The 22263-nt window shown below is 34.4% G+C and overlaps 1 protein-coding gene and 1 long non-coding RNA gene across 9 annotated transcripts in view; one reads left to right on the top strand and one right to left on the bottom strand.

Moving 5' to 3' along the window:
- Positions 1-22263, top strand: part of plekha6 (pleckstrin homology domain containing A6) — a 183450-nt gene that overhangs the window by 31540 nt on the left and 129647 nt on the right. For 6 of the 8 annotated variants that reach the window (XM_087272681.1, XM_087272679.1, XM_087272675.1 and 3 more), the window contains exon 1: positions 12145-12234. The gene's annotated coding sequence lies outside the window, so the exon portion shown is untranslated. 8 annotated transcript variants of the gene reach the window in all.
- LOC147834822 (uncharacterized) lies at positions 13438-17604 on the bottom strand. Its single transcript, XR_015502553.1, has 3 exons — positions 15683-17604; positions 14918-15634; positions 13438-14655 (listed from the first exon to the last, which is right to left on the bottom strand). It is a non-coding gene; the product is annotated as an uncharacterized LOC147834822 (long non-coding RNA).

Raw genomic sequence — 22263 nt, 5'->3', positions numbered from 1 at the left:
AGCAACGGTTTCTGCTGTTCTGACATCAGCTGGTGGGGTTTTTGAGACTCTCTGTGTTTGATGTTATTTTTTATACACACAATTGGCTAAATATCGGCACTGGTGGGGACACTAAGGCACCTGGCCTATGACCTCGCACCAAACTCACGCCTCCCACCAGCGCTGATGTACAGCCATATAGCACTCTTAGCACGCCATATATGCTTATATATATATATATATATATATATATATATATATATATATATATATATATATATATATATATATATATATACGCGTAATAATATATTTATATTTTATATATTTTATGACATTTAATATACATCATTGTCATTTGAATTAACCTTAAATAATCAAAACAGATTAAATATATTATGTACTTCAATATTTTTTGTAAAATGTAGTTTTAACAATATTTAATAACTGCTTACTTTTTAAATTTAGATAAAGTTTAAATAATCATCAAATTTATAGCATATCTAAGTCATATATCTTTTCGTCTTGCATTTTGTAATGATATTAAAGTCGTATTAGAACAATAAACCAAAAAATTTTTTTAAAAGTCAATAACTATAGAAAAAAATCATAATCTTCCACATAATATTACATATTTCACATGTTATGTAATTTTGCTTAGATGAAATATACCTGCTGTTATCTTATGAGTAAGCTTACTATAACAGGATTGGAATTTTTGGGGTCTTCAGGTACTGGTAATTACATCACTCATGAATCGATTAAGCTTGTACAATATGCAAGCTCTGTTCTGGATAATATTGTACAGTCCGGGAAGCAATGATCATAAAGGACTAAAAAAATAGCACAAAGTTTGCATCAGTTTCTAATAAGATTATAACTTGCCCATCCAAATTTCTGACACAGCAGTGAACTGAAGAACTATTTCAAGAGCTAATTTGCTTAATCGTTCTTTGCTTTGGCCTCCAGACGCATCTGTCCTCATTTGCACAGTTGTTTACTTACACAGTTGTGTCATATATGACTTCTAATGCTAATGTGGCTCCCAGGTTGGCTCTTGAATTGCTGTACAAAATCTGCCACTACTAGAAAAAAACAGCATTGAAATATCTGCACTGACAGCTGGACATGTTTGAAGGTTTTTATACTAAAACATTCAAGATCTCTTGCCCTTGATGTTGCTCTCATTCACTGCAGTTCAGTAATGCTCGTTCACGGTTTCAGCTTTATTAGCATGCAGTTAGCATGTCCTGAAGCCCATGTCTTTCTCTCTCGGGCGCTGAGTGGTCTCTGCTCATCTGTCCTGATTTACCACAGCTCTGCTGATGTAGGCCATGGGAAAAGAGCCTGCTCTCATGTCTTCAGAGCCAATAAAGTCAAAGGATGGCTTCCTAATATGGAGAAATCCCCAACATAGTGGCACCACCTCTATATTTTCCCCAACAAATCCTCTCACAAATGCTCTTCCTTCGAAATTTATTTTCATTAATGAATTTTAAATACACAGTTTTCACAAAATATGCAGCTCAACCATTTGAAATATTAATAGTAATCTTTCAAGCAACTAATACAGTATCTGTAGTAAAGACCACACCACAGTAACTGTCATTATGGGTATACATTTCATTTTAAAAAAGAAAACAGCTATTTTAGTCTACATGTTTACTGTTTAGCCAGATTTTTCTTCAATACGTTAGTTCTCTGGTGAGACCTTGTCAGCACAAAGGAAAATTCTTGTTTTCATCATTTCATCTAACCCTTGACTTGTTCCAAAACAGTTAGAGTTTTTTGTTCTGTTTAACACAAAAGAAGATATTTTGAAGAATGTTGGAAACCTGAAACAATGACATCCATAGTAGGAAAAACAAATTATATTAATAGTTATAAATTAGTCAAAAGCTAGATGTTGGGATTTTAGTTAGATGATAGGATTTTCATTTTTTGGTAAACTAAGCCTTTAACTGATAATGTTCACCTGTGTCTTGTTTAGTTACTGTTTTACCCACGTATTTAATCGCTTACTTTAGTTCTTCAGTTTGGCCTTTATTTTTTTGTTTAAATGTTTGAAGCACTTTTTTTCAATTAAAGAGCCCATATTATGGGTTTTTGAAAATTCCCCTCCATGTAGTGTGTAACACAGCTCTAAGTGAAGTGAAGTATCCAGCTAAGGCTTAAATCTGTAAGAATACAGTGTTTAAAACTGTTGATTCATCTATAAAAGAGTCGAATCATAGTGCTTCAAACGAGTCGCCTTGATACCGACTCATTAGGTGTTTCGCCATGACGTACGAACGAAACAAAGTTTTTCACGTGCACGCGCAAACCCGGGAGATTTCAAACCTGAGGCCCCGCCCTCTGACGCAGTAACCCAGACACACACACACACACACCCACAAACACACGCACACCCACAAACACACGCACACAAACATGCCGGTCGATTGAAGTCACACAGCAGATGGATATATTGAGTCTCTACCCAAAGATGAAACATCAGCATTATAACCAAGCAGTTGGAAACTTCTGGAAGCTACATGCTACAAAGAATACTTCATCTGAGTTTGTTAAAGGAAGGATCAGTAAAGAGTAACTGATGGACGTCAGGATGGGTTTCTTCCTACATTTCTCAAGTGTAAGTACGTGCGGTTAAAGTTGTTGCCTCGTTTACTCTAGCTTGCAAATGTATTTAGTTGTGATTTGTTACTTGTAACCGCGTGTACTGTATCAGGTTAACTGGATATATTATCTTATCGCGTGCAAAGTCACGTTAAAAACGCGACGCGTGCTGTTTGTTTATGGAGCTCCGTGCTAGAGTTCTGCTCCCGCGATTTATTCGGAAATGTATTCCCGCGCCGCAGAAATCTGGCGCGGGGAGAGAGAGAGAGAGAGAGAGAGCGAGAGAGAGAGCGAACGAACGAACGAGCTTTGTGTACTTTGTGCTGTGTGTGTGTTTTGGACTGTATACTGGGTGATATTTGGTTGTGTTCTCCGCTCTAGCGGGACCGGGCGCGGCGGGCAGAAAACGGAGCGGGTTCTCAGGCTAAAACCTGGCGGGTGCGGGCTGAAGCGGGAGCGTTGTCATCCGGAGGTGTGTGTGTGTTTTTGTGTGTGTGTGGTATGGCGAGTACACGACTGTCTCCTTCGTTCGGTTATCCGTGGCACTATCCACTGGCCATAGTGTGGCAGCTAAAGTCCACGCCTACACTATCGAGCGTGTATGAACTGTGATTACTTTTTAAATTGCTGATTAGCTATTGGCCATTTCCCTCTCTGACTGAAGGCAGTCGACCAATCGCGACAGACTGTCATCGGTCCAATCAGCGCAGATTAGCTCCGCGCTAAGGAGGGGTTTGGGAACAAATGAATCACTGGACGATTCATACAGGAGTCGCTGGGATAATTAGGTAAAAATAAATGCAGATTATAAGACCATGAAAGTGTTTTTTGACCTTGCATGCATATTAGACTGTTGTTGGAGACCCTTACAACCAAGATATGACCTTATTTCATGTATAATATGGGCTCTTTAAAATAAATCTGCATTCGATATTTGCTGTGCCCCTTGATTTAGCTGTACCGTAACATTGACAAATATTGCTGCTGTTGGGCAACATAGTGTACTTTTGAGGCCTTTTTGGTTGAAAATGTAGTTGTTTAGAAAGCAACTATGCGGTTTATTCATAAGGATAGTGCTTATTTTAAATATTTATAATTTTGGAGCATCAGATTCAGTGCCGTTGTCTGAGCAGACTAAAGATAGTGACAATTGACATTCCGCCACAAGATGGCGACAGAGACCGCATAAATCCTTAGGGGAAAAAACAGCATTTTCTTAGTGTAAATTTCAAACTACAGCTAAACAAATCATTATAAAACAGGTTAGTGACATTCTGAGTCGATCTCCTTGTTTTGTAGTGCAGTATTTATACTACAGAAACTGGTAGTATTTGCTTTGCTTTGACTTTTTCAGGGTTAATTATCGTGAAATCCCAATTGCAACAGGGAAATACAGGGAAATATCTGTAGACTGATGGCATATCATTTTGTTCAGCCTTATATTCTTAAAATGTGAGCAAAAATTTCCTGTGTCATCACTTTAGACTTTATGAAACAGAATTATTCAAATATTAGCTCTAAAGTGATGTTTGTGATCTGGCAATGGTTTCTGCTGTTCTGACATCAGCTGCAGATGTGTATGATCGACAAAAGAAAGTAGTTTTTCGTACAAAAGGGTTTTTAAGACTCTTTGTGTTTGATTTTATTTTTTATACACACGATTATGCCTTCGAATTGTTGTATAAATGCCATATCACGCTCATAGCAGTACGATATGGCTGTATATCGAGTCTGGTGGGGGGAACTATAAGGCACTCAGCCTGCGACCTCGAGCCAACGCACGCCTCCCAACACTGTAAAAGATGGTAGAACTTTCATTTTTGGCCAAACTAACCCTTTAACTGATTAAGCTTACCTGTGTCTTGTTTGGTTACTATTTTACCCACATATTTAATCGCTTACTTTAGTTCCTCACTTTGGCCTTTATTTTGTTTAAATATATGAATATATATTTTTTCAATTTAAATAAATCTGCATTTGAGATTTGCTGGGCCCGTTGATTTAGCTGTACCATACCATTGAACAGTATTAATGAAAATAGAGGAAATAACTACTGGAGTAAACAGTCTATCAAAAATATTTATAAACTTCTCCAAACTTAAGAAAAAAAGATATAAATACAGTGACTAAAATTCATCATGGTTTGATATTATCTAAGAGATTTGCCTCGCTGTCAGGTCAAAACTATAAGCCGTTTTGACAAATAAACTTTCAAACTTTGCCATGTTGCAATCTTTGACCACGTCTATGTACAGCATGTTCCCTATTCGACCTGGTTAATTATCAGTGGACAATTCAGAAGGTCAGTTTGCTAGCCTCTGTGGATCACGTGTGCCATGAAGTGACAGGATCTGGACACTGTCTGAACTTTATGGGTCATAATACTGTCAGAGCAGAGGACACCATAATCTCTTGCTCTTTTTTTCTCCTCTCCATGGTTTGTCTATGCTAAAGGGACAGCTCTTCGTTAATTTACACACCCCCAGGCCATCCAAGAAGTAGGTCATGTTTTCTACTTCAGTAAAACATTAAAGAAGATTTCAAGCGGTAACCATAGTCCTTGGTGATTCATAATGGTATTTTAGTTTTTATTATTTTTTTCAACTCCATATTATTGTTTTTAAACAATTCGATTTAAGATAAAAGAAAAATTCAACTGGAATTTTACTTAATCTTATATTTTTGATTTGGTAAATTTTGTGAAATTATGTTTTTGTTTTTAAGATTTATTTTTAGCCTTTATTTATATATATAGTATAGACAGTATTGAGACAGGAAACAAAGTTGGAGAAAGAGGCGGGTAAGGAAATTTCCTCTAGCCAGAATTTTTAATCAGGACACCCATGATGTGCTACTGCTCTAACTACTGGGAATTCTGTTAGAATTGAACAATTTAGACATTTGGCAAAGGTATAACCATTTGAAAATCTGCAATCTAAGGGTTAAAAAATAAAAATAAATAAAACACCTTTAAAGCTGTCCAAAAAGTTAGCAATGCATATTAATAATAAAATGAATAATAAACATTTTGATATAGTTATGATAGGAAATTTACCAAATATCTTCACAGAAGGTGAATTTAAATTTATATTCTGATGATTTTTAGCATAAAAGAAAAATTAATACATAATTAATACATTTATGTAAATATTGCATTGCATTGCTATTTCTACAAATATACCCTTGCAACTTAAAATATATATATTTATAAAAAATAATTATATAATAAATACTGTTTTTGCCTCGTTCTCTGAGGTCCTAATTGAGCTATTCTAATATTTATTCTAAAATGCTATATATAAAAAAGAGGGAATGATAAATAGAATTCAAACCAATAAATAGAATAAAAGCAATGTAAATGGTTAATAAATATCTTTTGAATAATTACCCATTTACAAAACAGGTTCTACTTTAGTGTGCATCCTCTAAATTACATGTACATTAATGTTGAACAATGTTCATTCAATACGATGATATAGTAATCATTTGCCTTGAGTACTACTAAACAAAACGTGTAGCCATTGACTTGCATTTTATGAACCAACATCAAGGACAACTATTTCAGCTAAAAATCTTCTTTTATGTTTTACTTCAAAGAAGATGAAAAAAGTGCCCTTTGCCTTATATTGTCTGAGAGTGATTAAATTAACAGTTTTTTTTTTTTGAGATTGTTCTGTCAAACAATCTCTTTGCTCTGTACACCCTGGGAACAGCACTCTCTCAGTATGGTTGACCTGGTCACCTGCTGTTGGTTGAAAGAGTTCATTCTTATGTCTTTTTGTCAGGTTAAACCAGGTAAAGCCCCGATGAGAAGCAGAGAATCAGAGGAGCGGCAGCTGGGAGGAACTTGCAACCTCCGCAGAAGCGTGAAGATCTGATAACAATAGACTTGTTTTATTTGAACAAAGGAGTTGTCATGGTCATTCCCCAGCATTCTCTCTTGGCCAGAACGTACTGATTTAGTTGAAAAGCAGAGTAATACCATACACAGATGTGCTGTGTAGGTGAAGCTTTATGTGTTCCCAATAATAACCAACTGTAATATCCTTTTTACACAGAACAACACAGCAAATGCTAAAGCTCAGTATATTGCAACATGTGGGCGATAGGACAAAAATCACATTATGTCATGTAATATCAATGTGTGTGTATCTAAATGAGTACATTTCTGAGTATATATTGAGTATGTATATATATATATACTCAGAAATGTACTCATAAATATTAAAAAATTGTAAAAGACTTTTAAAAAACTTATAATTACAGCCCCAACAAAAAACTAAAAGCCTAAAAATATTGCTAAATACAATCCAAATTGTAAACATTGTACTTTCAAGACTGCAATAAATAAATATTGTTAAAATATATATATAACTTATTTTTAAAATATATAAATATATTATTATTTTAAATGATTACTTTTATATAATTATTACAGGCCCCTGAAAAAAATTATATATATATATATATATATATATATATATATATATATATATATATATATATATATATATATATATATATATATATATATATAAAATAATATAAAAGATTTTATATTGGATGTCAATAAAATAAAATAATAATAATAAAAATAAAATAAACATTGTACTTTTAAGATTACAACTTTCTCACAATGCTGTTATTCTTGTTTCTGTCGGCATCTGTAATGGCGAGTAATAGTATTACCATAGTCATTGTATTTAAAATAACTTTATCAAAATAATCAATAGATGTGTGTTGTCAAATTACACAGTCCTATTGCGATAGTGGAATAGCTGGGATGTTTTCGTCATCGTAACTTCAGCCTTCTAAAAAACAGCTTCATAAAATATCTAAGAGTGCTGCTGTTCTCTCTGCTCAGTGTGTATGTTGGCCATTAGAGCCGCTGTCATTGGCCTCAAACACGGTTGCTCTACAGTAGGGCGTCTGACAACACTTAACCCACGGCCTTGCTGAAAACCGTACCGTTAAACATGAGTAGAAGCGTGGAGAGGGCCTGGAAGTCTCGGGCGGTTTGGCTTGTGGGTGTGTGTGTGATTATAGGGAAATATAAAGGCTTGGAGCACTTCTGTAATTACTCACAGGCGCACTGGCACATGTGCTGATTTTTAAGGCATAATTTCTGTGGTTTTTGCAAAAACAAACAGGCTGCTGATAATCTTATCGAAGGTTTTGTTGAGAAAAGATAAAAAAATGGAAGATAATGTGATGCATGAAGATTAGTCTCATTGATTCTGCTTTACTTAGTTTGAAAGTGGTCATCTGCTGAATGCAAAATGTGTTATTCACATACTCACATTCACATACTATGTGTCATTTGGTGTTTTTCAAACTACATTGTGATGCTGTCCAGGACAATATTTGACCTAACTTTATGCATTCACATTTTCATTTAGAATAAGATTTAAATGTTTGATTTGTAATTTATTTTGATAAAATTATCTACCATATACATCCATTTATCCGTCCATCCATCAAACAATCCATCCTTCCATTTAAAAATCATCTACCATCCATCCATCCTTCTTTTGAACCATCCATTAATCAATCCATCGAACAATCCATCGATCTATCTCTCCATCCATCCAACCATTGAACAATCCATCCATCAAATACATCCATTCATCGAACATCCATCCATTCATACATCCATCCATTCATTCATCAAACAATCCATCCTTCCATCTAAAAATCATTCATTCATCCATTCATCCATCCATCTATCCTTCTTTTCAACCATCCATTATCTATCCATCCATCAAACAATCCATCCTTCCATCGAACCAACTATCCAATCCATCCATCAATCAATCCATTGAACAATCCATCGATTCATCCATCTGTCCATCCATCCAACCATTGAACAATCCATCCATCAATCGTACATCCATTCATCGAACTATCCATTCATCCATCCATCCATCCATTAAACCATCCATCAATCCATCCATCCATCCATCCATCCATCCATCCATCCATCCATCAATTTATCCACTCACCTATTCATCCATCAATCTATCGAACAATCCATCCATCCATTCATCAATTTATCAATCCATCCATCCATCCATCCTTCCATCGAAGCATCCATTCATCCATACACCCATCGAACCATTCATCATTCAATCCTTTGAACGATCCATATAAAAATCCATCCATCCATCCATCCATCCATCCATCCATCCATCCATCCATCCATCCATCCAACCATCCATCCACTCACTCATTCATCCATTTATCTATTGAACAATCCATCCATCCATCTATCAATCTATCCACCCACTCATTCATCCATTAATCCATCGAACAATCTATCGAACAATCCATCGAACAATCCATCGAACAATCCATCCATCCGTCCATCCATTCATCCATCCATCCATTGCTTCAAGACAAGTAAAAAACCACTAGATATTAGTGAGAATCACTACTTAAACTAATAAACTAAAGTGTTTTTTTCTCTTGTAATAACTGGCACAGCACATTCTTACCACACACACACACACACACACACACACACACACACACACATATGCACACACACGCACGCACACACACACTCACACACACACACACACACACACACACACACACACACACACACACACACACACACACACACACACACACACACACACACAAAGATCTGATTGGCTATGCACTGTTGGCCTGTTTGACATCACAGAAATATGTCTGAGTGTACTCGGTGCATGTCTTTGTGTGCGTGCACAGGCACGTGAGGAACAGTAAAAGCTCACAGGGGGAGCAGAAGATGAAAAGTGTGCAGCGTAATCACCACACATACTGTATCCCACAAGCTTCTCAGGAGACTACTGTCTTTAGTGCGTTTGTTAGCTTTTCCCAAATGCTCAGTCAGACCGGCCTCAGTGCACCTGACCTCAGCCTTTCCCTTTATTACAAAATGTTGCCATGGCTTCTTCTCTCCATAAGAATCATGCTTTTATGGCTTGTGGGAAAATGAAAACCTCTCCATTTCTGTGTGCAAGTATATTTATAATAAATATAAAAATAATAGTGTGACCACTAGAAGTCCTGTTTTTCCCAAGACTGTCCAGTAATTTAGATCTATTTTTGGTGAGTTGACTTATCATGTTGAGCACTAGTAGTCTTCGGTCACATGAAAATCTGCTATTTTATTATAGTCAGTCTTGTCATTATTACCATCCAATGAGATTTCCATATTTATGTACTGTAGTTGCAGTTAGTAAAGGTGACATACAGTGTCAAGTCCAGTGTCACAGTTGTTTCACACTGAATGCGCAGCTGAACCGCAGTTTATATAATACAAATTCAGGTGATTATCATTCATCATGTCACCTTTCTCAGTTGTTTTATTCCCAAGAGCTGTCTTTCATGTGTTTTCATGTATGCTGAGCAAAATATTCTGTTGTGATGTGACCATGATCTACCTCCACTGTGTGTGTGTGTGTGTGTGTGTGTGTGTGTGTGTGTGTGTGTGCATATACAAGCTGTTAATCTCTGCTAACGTGATAAAAATTAAGTGAAATTAGCATTGTTTTGTATTTTGTGAATATTTTTTTATTTTAAATTTGTCCTCATTTATTTATGCTTTTGAATTGCATCATGGGATTGCATTAAAGTGGAAAAAGGTTTTTATTAGGTTTTGATTAGTGATATCATATAAGGGTTGGTGTTGCATATACAGTACTAAACCCTTGTAAAAGGTGGCAGTGCATTTTCTCTTATTTTACAGATTTATTTTTCTGGATATTATTTCATATATTTTATTTCTAGCGACTAAAATGTCAATAAAAATCACTTTGTTAAACTATAGAGTTGAATTTTCAACATCAAAAGTCGACAGAGCAGAGATCAAGGTCCCATAATGCAATTTACAACCATAAATAAACAGAAAACACAAAAACTCTTGATTAACAGATACTTTTTACAGTACACAATATTCTAAAACTGTAAAATTCAATTCAATTCAATTCAGCTTTATTTGTATAGCGCTTTTACAATGTAGATTGTGTCAAAGCAGCTTCACATAAATGGTCATAGTAACTGGAACAGTGTGGTTCAGGTTTTAGTGTTTAAGTTCAGTTCAGTTCAGTTTAGCTCAATTCAGTGTGATTTAATCATTACTGTGAGTTCAAACACTGAAGAGCAAATTCATAGATGCGTAGCTCTACCAATCCTGAACCATGCGAGGCAGTGGCGACAGCGGAGAGGGAATAAAAAAAACTTCACCTGATGGGAGTGAAGAAAAAAAACCTTGAGAGAAGCAGACTCAGTTGATGAAAAAAATGACCTTGATTTTAACAGTAAAATACTGCCTTAGCTACCATTTTTAACGTTATTTTTAGTTTATGTAAAATAATTTTTTTTAACAGTGAATAGTTTTAGGTTAGTGCTGTCATCTCACAGCAAGAAGGTCGCTGGTTTGAGCCTCGGCTGGGTCAGTTGGCGTTTCTGTGTGGAGTTTACATGTTCTATCAATGTTCACGAGGGTTTCCTCCGGGTGCTCCGGTTTCCCCCACAGTCCAAAGACATGTAGTACAGGTGAATTGGGTAGGCTAAATTGTCCATAGCGTGTGAGTGTAAATGAGTGTATATGGATGTTTCCCAGGGATGGGTTGTGACTGGAAGGGCATCCGCTGCGTAAAACATGCTGGATAAGTTGGCGATTCATTCCACTGTGGTGACCCCGGATTGATAAAGGGACTAAGCTGAAGAGAAAATGAATGAATGAATTTTAAATTGTGGAACATTCCAGCAATTCATTCAGAGTTTTTTTTAGTTCTCTAACATCATAATATGATTACAACTCCTGTTGTTGTAGGAGGGGCTTCGTTCAACATATTGACCATTACACTTTTTTTACTATTCAAAACTATGCAAGAGACACGTCTTGTGTATTCTATGGTCTTTGTCTTAACCAAGGGAAAATTCTATTGGTAAAAAAGATAATTCCAGACTAACTAAGAGAGAAAATTTAGAAACCAAAAACATGCTGTAAACAAGACTATTTTATAAACACATTACATTTAACTCAGGGAAGCTATTCTCTAGAAAAAAACTTGTTAGTTAGCAAGAAACCAAAACATTGAGTGGAGTGCATTGATGAGCAGCTAACTCATCAGATTAACTGCGTTTTATAAAGTGTTATATTTAGCGTATATACTCCACTCTGAGAAATCTGCTCACCCTTTTGAAGCAGGAAGTTAGCTGACAGGTTATATTTTTACGCCTCTGCATGTAGATGCACAATTCGTCTATTCATTTTCTCTGCTGAATCCATATTGGAGGGAAAAAAATCAAAACAAGCTGTTCTTACGTACCAGGAAGGGATTTACTGATGAGAGGAGGAGAGAGAAAGGAGAGGGTGAAGTGATTGTTTGAGAGCCACCGGTGGTTTCAAGTTTCTGTCTTTACCCTGGAGCTTTTGATTCTTCTTCTCTCTCTCTCTCTCTCTCTCTCTCTCTCTCTCTCTCTCTCGCTCTCTCTCTCTCTCTCAATCGCTTAGCCTCTCCTTTTCTTTCTGTCCTCCAGCCTCCCCCCTTCAGACCACACCGGAGGAACAGGCAAAGAAGAAGGAGCGGGTGAAGGAAACGCATCGCCAGATTTTTCTCAGCCTCAACAACTTCAGAAAAGGTAGGATCACCGTTTTGTTTTCTGGAATCTCCTGTTGGGTTGGAATAGAGAAGCTAAGTCTTTCTTCCGGCATCGTTTCTGATGTCATTTCTCTGTTGTTTGCTTCAGGACCGTTGTTAGGTTATAATCAATGGATGTGTGCGGGTTATACTGTGTGTGTGTTGGACATGTGATAGGTGTCTAGACAGGGAAGGTGGTTTTGATGCATTGTTTGAAGAGGAGAGAAGCCTAGAGCAAAGGTGTCTGGTCTTGCGGATAACGTATCTTGTAGATCTAGTTAGAAGATTCAACATATGGGGTTCTTTATTTTGGTGTGGAGCTGATGATATATCTAGATCACTGGAAGTGATGTGAATGAAACAACCTACCAGTGTGTTTTTATATAAGAATGTAGTTAAAATTGTAAAAACAATTGTGATGTGCTTTTTGTATTTGTTATATTTCTCTTTTTGTGTAGTTTTATTGTAGTGGTAAGTTTAGTTTAGTGACTGGAGCTTTCAGTATTATTTAAATATTGTAAATATTGTTATGGTTTTGTTAATATTTTGCTTTACATTTCCTTATAGTTTTATATATTCATTATAAGTTTAATTTTTGTTTAATGATTTGTATTTTTTGTGCTGCTTTATTTATTTATTTATAATTATAAAAATTAATAATAAATAATAATAATAATATAATACTACATATATGTATACATTATTATTATTAATATTATTGCTAATATTATTATTACTAATATTATAATTGCGTATATTTAATTTGTTTTAGGTTTAACTTAGCTTTTAGTGTTATAGTATTAATTAATAAATTGAAATGGCTAATTAAAATTTTTGTTCAATGATTTGTATTTTTTGTACGGTTGTATTCATTTATTTATTTATTTATTTATTTATTTATTTATTTATTTATTTATAATAATAATAATAATAATAATAATAATAATAATGATAATGAAATAATAAGTCATTCATTCATTTTCTTCTCGGCTTTGTCCCTTTATTTATCCGGAGTCACCACACTTATCTAGCACATGTTTTATGCAGCCAATGCCCTTCCAGCTGCAACCTAAATTTATTTCTCTATTTATTATTATTATTATTATTATTATTATTATTATTATTATTATTATTATTATTATTATTATTTATTATTTATTTATTTATTTTAACTTTTGCTTAGCTTTTAGCCCTAGTGTTATAGTTTTTTTTAATAAATTGAAATGGCTTTTATTTTTATATTTTTAATTTTCAGTTTAATATTGGTTACAATTTTAGTAATTTTGTGACTTTTACTTTTAGCTTTAAAAAGTTTAGGTTTGTTTTATTATTTATTGTTACTATTATACCATTTATTTAATATATTTTTTTATTTAAATTTGTTTAAATTTTTAAGTAATTTTGCTTTGTGGTGATGTTGGAAGATTTTTTAATATTAACATTTAGGTTTAAATTATTTTTGTCTTAATTTATATGTGTTGAGCTTATGTTTTAGTTTTTAACTTGTTTTTAATTTCCATGACTAGTTGGGGTCAAAATTATTAGCCAAGAACCCCCCCCCCCTTTTATTTTTTCCCCCAATTTCTGTTTACCGGAGAGAAGATTTTTTTTTTTCAACACATTTCTTAACATAATAGTTTTTATCTTTGCCATGATGACAGTAAATAATAATTGTGTAGATATTTGTCTAGACACTTCTATACAGCTTAAAGTGACATTTAAAGTCTTAACTCGGTTAATTAGGTTGACTATGCAAGTTAGGGTGATTAGGCAAGTTATTATATAACGATGATTTGTTCTGTACACTATCTAAAAAAATATAGCTTAAAGGGGCTAATTTTTCTAATTAAATAATTTTGACCTTAAAATGGTTCATAAAAAATCTAAAACTACTTTTATTCTTTTATCAGAATCAGACATGCTCTGAAAATTGCCTTGCTCTTTTAAACATAATTTGGGAAATGTATAAAAAAATAATTTAATTCAAAGGGGGACTAATAATTCTGACTTGTATATATGTGTTTTTTTTATTTTAACTAACAAAATGTTTTTATTCTATTTTATGTATTATTTATTCAGTTTAGTAATTGATCACACAGGTACTGTACAGCAGATGAGGTGACTATGCTATGATTCATCAGGTAGCAAAAACAGATGACATTCACTGAAGATGCATCAACACATGTTAAGACAGATGTTGTCTGAGGTCATCCAGATGCCCAGGTGTGCGGCACGCAACAAGAATAAGCCCTCATCTCCACAAACCAAGCAAAAACAGTTCATTATAGACATGTAGCATTCCTGAGCTGTGTTTCACCATCCCAGCTACTTATCTCTGTTTTTTCTTCTCTGGTGAGCCCCCGTTTTGTGACTACAGTGTAAATGTGGGAAACTGATGTAAAGACCGGCGGATGGGTTGATGCTGCTCTAGGTTGTTGATATACATCCTGCCATTCTGGCTTTAAACCTCTTATTAGAAAAAGCCACAAGGCAGCTTACAAATTTAAATAGGAGGCTGTAAACTCCCGGGTTTAATTTATCGAGTTTAAAACCAGGAGCTTGGTGAATCTGCGGTGCGGGTGTGAATTTTAGACTTGCTAATTTCTACACTATATTTGGATTTCAGAGGAAACACGAGGATGCTAATTTGTGATTGGCAGGCTGCCATCATCTGCAGAAAATACAGATTAAACAGCAAAAACTGCACTAAGAGTTATAAAACATCCCATTTTAACCACTTTAATTAACAAAAATCTGCATGAAGTGGATAACGTGTAATCCTAAAGTTTTGTTTAAAAAAAAGAGATCATGATTCTGGAAGAAGAACTAAACTGAATAACATCATTTGCTAGATGTTCTGAAAAAAATCTGTATATTTAAAATGATTTATTAGAACCTGTTTGAATGAATGGTTTAATTGTTTACTCATTGAACATACTAGGGGTGTCCAAATCCAATCACGTGATCGGAAATTGGGCCCGATCACACAGTTTTAGACTCGATCCGAATTGGATATTACCTTCCAATCAGGACTTAAAAATATCGTCACATTAGAATTATAAGGTTCTAAATGACATTTCTGTCAAAATTGAGTTATTGACCTATTCTTATTAAATGACAAAATCATTCAGAACGCAGATAGAACCTTATAAATCCAAGGTGACGATATGTATTCAGATATGTACATCAATATAACATCACTTTTATGACACTGTAAAACAATATTTTTACAGTACTGTGACGGTTGAGTTTAGGGTTGGAGTAGGAGTAGATTAATAAAATACAATTTATTGGGTAATTTAATAAATAACATAAATAATACTCTGTGCAACTACTGTTTTTACATTACTGTGATGATTGAGTTTAGGGTTGGGGTAGAGGTAGACGTTAATAAAATAAAACTAATGGTAAATTTAATAAATTATTTAAATAATTTTTTGTTGACTTACGGCCGCAAGCCACAACTCGAGTATGTCTGCAGTCTGGAGGTATTACAAAGTTGATGATGATAATTTTGCCATTGCTAACTGTGAGATATGTAAACTTGGCATTGCAAAAGTTGAAGAAGTGATTTTATTTATTACTTGATTGTTCAAGCTACCTCACAGAAGGGATCTGTTTGTTGTTAAACGTTAAAATAAGGTTAATTAAATAAAAAATAAGTAACATCCTGGATCTGTTTCTTCGCTCTTCTTTATTCTGTTTTTATAAATTATAGAAGTATCGGATCAAGTTTTGGTATTGGTAGATACTACAAATCAAATCACGCAGGCAAAAAAAACCTAATCGGGACATCCCTAATACTTACATGCACTCCATTTATTTTCATTTTTTAAAGTACCTCAGATAAGGTTCCAAGCAAGCTTAATAATAAATGAGAAGGGTCGACCTCCTTTAGTAGACTTTGCTATTCAAGTTACTACGAAAAGCCCTGAGTTTTGAGATCTTAAAGAGCGGGTTGGATTGTAGTGAGACAGAAGTTTGGTTGGAAAAACAGGAGCTAGATTATTTAAAGCTTTATATGTAAGAATCAATATGGAACTTAAGGCGGCCAGTCAGTGTAAGGAAGATATGATCAAATGTTCTAGACCTAGTAGAACTCTGGCAGCTACATTTTGTAGTCGCTGAAGTTTATTAATAAAGGATGCTGGGCAACCAGCATACAGAGCATTACAGTAATCCAGCCTAGAAGTCTTTCCAAGTCTGAACTTTGAAAGATAACCTAACTTGTGTTATACCCTTAGTTTGGCCTTATAATGTCAAGAGAATATGGAGATAGGACATGCTTGGTTATTGATTGAAGTCTTAAGCTGATTAATAGAGTGATTGTCGAAAATTAATTAGCCTTGTCAAAACATCTGTGCAAATTTGTTTCTTACAAAAAAAAATGAGAAATAATCTTGATATGTTGAACTTATAGCTGAATTGTTGTCATCTATGAATAATCTATAATATCCCTTTGAATCAAGATTACCAAAAAAAAAAAAAAAAATAGTTCACACAAATAATCAAAATGACTTCATCATTTACTCTCTTGTGTGATTATTTTTTTTTTTATATATATATATCTTTATGAGTTTCTTTCATTTGTTGAACACAAAAGAAGTTATTTTCAAGAATGCTGGTACAGTATATGGCACCCATTTGCTTTCATAGTATGAAGAAAAAAACATCAATGAGTGCCGGCTACCAGCATTCTTCAAAGTATCTTCTTTTGTGGTTAAGAGAAACTCAGATAGCTTTTTAACAACTGAAGAGTGAGTAATTGATGACAGAATTTCCATTTTTGGGTGAACTGTCCCTTTAAGAGTTAATTGAGCAGCTTTGCAATACAATTTTAGGTTACAATGCCTAATTTTTGCATCCACATTCAACAAAAATTAAACCATCTGCATAAATTAGCTGTAATTGCATGTTAATATATGATCTTTTTAGCATTGTTGCTGTGGCAGAAGTCAGTTGGCAGTGGCACTGGTCGGATTGGGCCAGACTGGCGTCCCTCAATGTGACCAGCACAGGGTGAATAGTTGCCTCGGTGTCTGGATGGGCTGACTTGGCACTGGGCGACGGATCGGGAGAGGTGAACAAAAAGCTTGAAGATGACAGACGGGATGGGGAAGAATAGTTCACTTGTGTCCTGTGTCTGAGAGCTCTTCAGTGTTCAGTGTGGGAGTGTGATGTTTATCTGAGTTTGTGTGGAGATTAAAGCTCATTTAGACACACCTTTGCCCAAAAATGCCCCATGCAGCGCAGTGTGTCTGAAGGCAGGTTTGCTTTTTAAGGAAAGTTTTTACTGCTTTCACCCTAATTGGGTGAATATCAATGCGGCTATCAAAGAAATTGCCAAGAAACTGTCCAAGCTAGACGGCTTGAATTCCAAAACTTGAATTCCAAACTTAAGTAGTTTAAATGAAGAAATATAGTTTTTTAATTAAATTTATTTTTTATATAATAATTATATATATTTTTATGATTATTATTATTATTTGTGATATTAATCACATTATTTTGTGGCATGATTGTTATATTGATATTATATCCATAAAAACATTTTAATATTTTGTTGAGATGGAAAATTGTTATATAACAAGTTCAAAACTGAAATTTAGTTATTTGAGTTTTAAAATTAAAAATGTATTTAATTATTTACAATGTTGAGCAAAAAACCTTTTTACTTATTATTATTATTATTATTATTATTATTATTATTGTTATTATTATTTTAAGTAAATAAATTAAACAATTGTGCAAATATAAAGGCCTTATTTTCATACTGCTACTACTACTACTACGCCACAGCCAAATCACCCTGCAGCCCAAGACCGATTACTCACTGAAGCTAAGCAGGGCTGAGCCTGGTCATTACCTGGATGGGAGACCACTAGGGAACACTAGGTTGCTGTTGGAAGTGGTGTTAGTGAGGCCAGCAGGAGGCACTCAACCTGTGGTCTGTGTGAGTCCTAATGCCCCAGTATAGTGAAGAGGACACTACACTGTCAGTGGGCGCCGTATTTCGGATGAGACGTTAAACCGAGGTCCTGACTCTCTGTGGTCATTAAAAATCCCATGGCACTTGTCGTGAAAGAGCAGGGGTGTAACCCCAGTGTCCTGGCCAAAGTCCCTCTATTGGCCCTTATGATCATGGCCTCCCAATTAGAGAGGGTGCCTCCCAATTGGGCAAGTGGTGCTCGCTGCAGAGCTGAGCTCCAGCGAGGGGGAGCATGAGCTCTCGCTCTGCCTCCTGTAAGCTGTTTTAATGCGTACACCAAACCAACCCCACCCCTAACCCTACCCCCAGTGACATCACTCATAGAAGAAGTGCAAAAAAGGTGGAGCTCAAGCTTAAGCTCCCCCTCGCTGGAGCTCAGCTCACCCAAATGGCTCTGCAGCGAGCACCACTTGCCCAATTATCCCCTTCCACCGAATTGGCTCTATCACTGTCTCTCCACTCCACCAATAGCTGGTGTGTGGCGAGCGCACTGGGGCCATTGTCCTGTGGCTGCCGTCGCATCATCCAAGTGGATGCTGCACACTGGTGGTGGTGTGGAGAGACCCCCCCCCCTCATGATTGTGAAGCGCTTTAGGTGTATGGCCATACACAATAAATGCACTATATAAATACACATTACATTACTACTACTACTACTACTACTACTAATAATGACGACGACAAAGGTTCTTATTTCAAGGTGCATTTTAATTATTAAAACTAATTTTACACTAAAAGACCTCATTATTTTCAAAGTAATAGTAGTAGTAGTAGTGGTAGTAGTAATAAATAAATTATTAAATAATAATAATAATAATATGTAAAAAGGTTTTTTTGCTCAACATTCGCTTTAATTAAACACATTTTTTAATTTTAAACTTAAATTAACAAAATTTCAGTTTGAAATATAATGTTTTATAACAATTTTATATCTTAACAAAAGGTTTAAATGTTATTATGGCTGTAGTATCACAATCATGCCACAAAATATTGTGATTAATACACAAATAATAATATTCTTAAAAATATATACATTTTAATCATTAAAACAAATTTTACACTAAAAGACCATATTATTTTCATAGTAGTAGGAGTAGTAAATAATTAAAAATAAATATATAAAATAATAATAATAATAATAATAATAATGATTGTTATTATTATTATTATTATTACAGCAACAACCATAGTATGTAATGTAACCTATGTAACATTTTTTACCAAAATACCTCAAAAAAATTTGCATAATATGAATTTCAAGGCTTTTGAGTCACAATGATCCCAGACTGAAAAACAAAATGACAAGGTAAAAGTCTGCTGTTCAACAAAGAACCCAGTTCTCAGTAAAGGCCTGCCGCTGTGAGATGAAATGACAACTCATATTGTCTGTTCTTGATTTACTGAACAAGGCCATCTGGGCTCCTAATTAACCCAAGCATTATTAGCAGTAGCCAGTTTCTCTAGGTGTTTCCCTCAGTAAATGAGAGCCTCCAGTATCTGTGCTCTTCTCCTCCTCCACCTCTGTCTCTGGAGTGTCATGCAGATACTGAACATGAGTGGAAGTCACATCAGACAGAACGCTTGACTTATGCTTCTCCCTGATACACTTTCTTTGTTATGTGAGCCGCTACGGTCAATTAAATAGATTTTAGAGTATCCTGCACCCACTCTCTCTGGGGATGGAGATATTTTTGGCAGATGTCCAGTCAGGAGCTTGTTAGTTGTAGTATTGCCTATACAGTATTACAGTACTGTATATATGGTTGCTGGCTATTCAATGCTGTTTACCAAAAATATTATTTTTGTTATTATTATTATTATTATTATCAGCATTTATTATTATTATTATTATTATTATTATTATTATTATTATTATTATTATTATTATCAGCGTTTATTATTATTATTATTAATAATATTATTATTATTAGTTTTTATTAATATTGTTATTATTATTATTATCATTATTATTATTATTAGCGTTTATTATTATTATTATTATTATTATTATTATTAGTTTTTATTATTATTGTTATTATTATTATTATTATTATTGTTTATAATTATTATTATTATTATTATTATTATTATTATTATTATTATAAAAAACTATTCTAGGTATATAAATTCTTTTGTTGTTTAAGCTCTATTTAAAACTTGAGTTTTCTCCATCTACTTCTTCTATACTTAGCTTTGCAGTTCTCCCCATTCATAGTAATGCGAGTGAACCGTCTTTGTATACAGTTTTAGTACAGTTTTAATTATATTAACTGTTTCTCTGGGACAAAGCAGCTGCATGAATGCAAAATTTTTTAAAAAGTGAAACCAGTGAACAAAAGCCCGACTCATTCTATGTTTACACACCAGCGTGGCCCTTTAGAGGTTATTTTTGGTTAATGTTGTCAGAATTTACCAGTATTTTGAAATGCATGTGTGAATGTTTTTTTCGGAAAAATTCCGGAACTTCCTTGCCTGTGTGAACAGCAATTTTTTAATATACCGGTAAAGTCGTTCCAGAAATTTTCCAGATATTTAAAATATATTATTAGAGATATTTCCGGATGTATTACTGCGTGAAAGGGGCTAAAGTCTCAGCAGCTCAACTCTGGTATGTATGTAGAATTTGCTTTGTGTGTAATATGCATCTGAAAATGTTGTGTGAACAACCCTTAAGTGATGAATAATGGATGACAGGGCATTGAATGATTAATAAATAATACACACCTGAGGTGGTAATTTGGCCATGATGCAAAGTGGCATTATTTTCTAAAATTTAATGGCCAGGAGTAGTTTATCCTTACCTTTACTAATACTGCTCTTAAAGACTTTGTTCAAATGTTGTATTTCAAGACGATTGTCAGGTTTTTGTTCTCAAACTGTTCTTGTATCAAGGATTAGTTACATACGCATCTCATAAACCATCAACTCCTTTGTTTTGTCTTGATTTGCTAGCTGTTGCAGGTTGTGAAATATAGCGTAGTCATATGTACTGTAATGCAGTCAAAAGCTGCGTTGAACTAATTTAGCAGTGGGTTTATGTGATAATAATTTCACAACTTAGAATCAAGCATTCTACGGCCTCATATTATTTACAACAGGCTGAGCGGAGAAGATGGTCTTAAATCAGGAAACAAAGATGCCACATTTCTGGAAAAGTACAGTTATGCTGCATGTCCAGACCTGTTGATCCGTATTTGTCCTGCGGCTGGAGGAGGAACAGGACAGAGTTAAAAACCGTTCAGATGAGAGACGTCAGGCACACTGAATGTATACCTTTGTCTAAACACAGCCCGGATGTCATCAGCACAGGGGCGATGACATATTTTAAAATTACACCCGAGACTCATATGAGCCACTAATACACCCAAACATGCGCTTTTCCAAAACACACCTACACCCAGAGAGGAAACCTCATCCATCTGGACAGGACTGTTTGTAATCATTTCACAGTCCGTGGAGAAATCCTTTTAATCATTTCCTATGAACTGCTACTAACCTGACCTGGTCACAGTAAAGGGTTCCGGATTGAAAGATACTGTAGAGAGAAATCGTTCATTTATTTTTTTTATTTTTTGGGTCTCACCACATGTTGTTATTGGACAGCTGCCAAAAATGCTTTCCCTCTTGAAAACAGAAAGGGATAATTAATGTGATCCCTGTATATCTTGAGAGACAGTGGAGATATTCTTGCAAAATGGCCACAGGGTGTCGATGTTAAGCGTAACGAGGAAGCATTCATGCATTCACATTGTTTTTTTAATCACACTGAAGCAATGCACATGTCTATATTTTTGGCTTGTATTGCTTTTGATTGAATGTTATTATATTACATTTAATTATTATTAAGTTAATATTTATTATTTATATATTTTAATTATTTTGTTTAAACTGATTTTAAATTAGGTATAATTTTATAATCCCAGATTTTATATTAATATTACTTTAATTCTTATTATTAAAATTCAAAATAACTATTCATAATTTTATCTATTTTATGCTCTGAAACCAATTTATTTTAATATTATAAAAATATATATTTTA

Source organism: Danio rerio, chromosome 11, assembly GCF_052040795.2.
Source record: "Danio rerio strain M-AB ecotype USA chromosome 11, GRCz13ab, whole genome shotgun sequence".
In the NCBI taxonomy this organism is placed as follows: domain Eukaryota; kingdom Metazoa; phylum Chordata; class Actinopteri; order Cypriniformes; family Danionidae; genus Danio; species Danio rerio.
The sequence above is the reverse complement of the archived record's forward strand: the minus strand, read 5'-3'. Positions and strand labels throughout refer to the sequence as shown.